This window comes from Herpailurus yagouaroundi, unplaced genomic scaffold (assembly GCF_014898765.1).
Source record: "Herpailurus yagouaroundi ecotype Mexico unplaced genomic scaffold, PumYag 190, whole genome shotgun sequence".
NCBI lineage: Eukaryota > Metazoa > Chordata > Mammalia > Carnivora > Felidae > Herpailurus > Herpailurus yagouaroundi.
The window spans coordinates 20,593,873-20,596,038 of NW_024412421.1; the positions used below are offsets into that span (position 1 = coordinate 20,593,873).

Sequence of the window (2,166 nt, forward strand, 5' to 3'; positions counted from 1 at the left end):
GTGTCCCTCTCTCTCTGCCCCTCCCCCGTTCATGCTCTGTCTCTCTCTGTCCCAAAAATAAATAAACGTTGGAAAAAAAAATTTTTTTAAAGTCTTTTTATTTATTTATTTATTCATTTATTTATTTTTAAATATATGAAATTTATTGTCAAATTGATTTCCATACAACACCCAGTGCTCATCCCAAAAGATGCCCTCTTCGATACCCATCACCCACCCTCCTCTCCCTCCTACCCCCCATCAGCCCTCAGTTTGTTCTCAGTTTTTAAGAGTCTCTTATGCTTTGTCTCTCTCCCACTCTAACCTCTCTTTTTTTTTTTTTTCCTTCCCCTCCCCCATGGGTACCTGTCAAGTTTCTCAGGATCCACATAAGAGTGAAAACATATGGTATCTGTGTTTCTCTGTATGGGTTATTTCTTAAAAGTCTTTTTAATATTTCTATGGACTTTTATGAAATATTTAGAAATGCTAATTTTGGCCCATCCTTGATTGGAATCCTTTGGTAAAAAATGAGGAGAGGGTGCACCTCACCTGTACTTGAATGGCTGTAGGGGCACATGCTTTTTATTTATATTTTTATTTTTATTTTTATTTGAGAGAGTGCAAGTTGGGGAGAGGGGCAGAGGGAGAGAGAAAGAATCTTAAGCAGGCTCCATTCTCCGTGTGGAGCCCAGTGCAGGGCTCGATGCAGGTCTTGATCTCAAGACCCTGGGATCATGACCTGAGCCGAAACCAAGAGTCAGCTCAAGCAAAGGAGCCACCCAGGCGCCCCAGGGCACGTGCTTTTTAAAGTTCTTTAAGCAACACAGCTTAGTGAGAGTGAGTCTCCCTTGTCATAACTTTGGATTTCGTTTCATCAGCTACTTTTAATTATAGACATTTTGTTAAAATAGGTTTTGGTTTGAATAATGCAGTATTCTAAGTATACTTTAAGACTATGATTTGCCTGCATGTATTACATGTATTTTATAAGATACTAAACCAGAAGATACTCTGACAGAGTAGTGAACCTTATTACATAGGTTTAATTTCTGAATAAATTGAATTAAATCCAAACTATTTGCAGAATTTCCTGAAATCACAGGATATTAAGAACCAGTAGCATCTGTGCCAGAGATTTACTGTTATTAGGCAATTCCAACAGCAAATAACAGCCTGATTCTTCATCCCTCAGTGCTCAGAAGCATGTCCCTCCTGAGCTGGAGGGGAGGGAATCGTTGTATTGTCTGAGTTACCTTGCTGAATGTACATGGATTCCTTTATGACGATTGCTTGCCTTCTCATTGGTTGTCCCAGAGAGGCCTCCTCGTGGAGCTTAGTAATTCCTGTACTTTACAGACAGGAAGGTTCCAGAAACTTTAAGAACAACTACTGAAAGGCCTATGAGCAAATGGTGCTGAATTTTTTTTTTTTAAGCCACAGTTTCAATTGTTTTAGTCAAAACAGGATTAAGTGATTATTTTAAATTCTTTTTTTTTATTAACAACAGGTATAACAACTGAAACTGTTTATTTTCTATTAATAAAAATGGATTTTTACAAAAGTAGCAAAAAAGAAAACCTCTACAAGTGCATACACACCTTGAGTGAGTGAGGGGAGAGAAAGAGAGAGAGAGAGAGAGAGAGAGACTGAGACTGTGTGTGTGTGTGTGTGTGTGTGTGTGTGTGTGTGTGTGTGTGTGTCTGGTTAGTAAAGTGAGAGAAGAAATAGAAAGCCTACCCAGATTTCTCAGATCTGTGTGTAGCCAATGAAAGCAACACTCCTGATCTCACCGGTGCTAACATAATTTGTGGCTGTGGAAGATGATTGTCACCTTCAAAAACCCATGTGAATGGAAAACCTCTCTCCTGTTCTCTATTCTGCACTCACAGAAATTTATAAATTGTGCTCACCCAGCGACTAAAGGAAAGGAAATGGGATGAGATGAATGTATGATTCCTCTTCCTGGTGCATCCTTAAGACCAGGTGTGTTAAATCTTGTAATCGTGGGTGTGATTATAATCAGGGGCACTTTGATGAGAAACAGAGATAACCACAAAGCTTTCAATCTAGGACTTATCTTTTCTGCTGTTTGCCCCCAGGAACAGCTGAAATGAAAGTGCCACTTTGTTGATGAAGTTGTGTGTGTGTGTGTGTGTGTGTGTGTGTGTGTGTGTGTGTGTGTGT

General features: G+C 39.4%; 1 protein-coding gene across 3 annotated transcripts in view; it reads left to right on the forward strand.

Annotated features, from left to right (window-relative positions):
• Positions 1 to 2,166, forward strand: part of TANGO6 (transport and golgi organization 6 homolog) — a 192,976-nt gene that overhangs the window by 158,988 nt on the left and 31,822 nt on the right. The gene's annotated exons all lie outside the window — the stretch shown is intronic.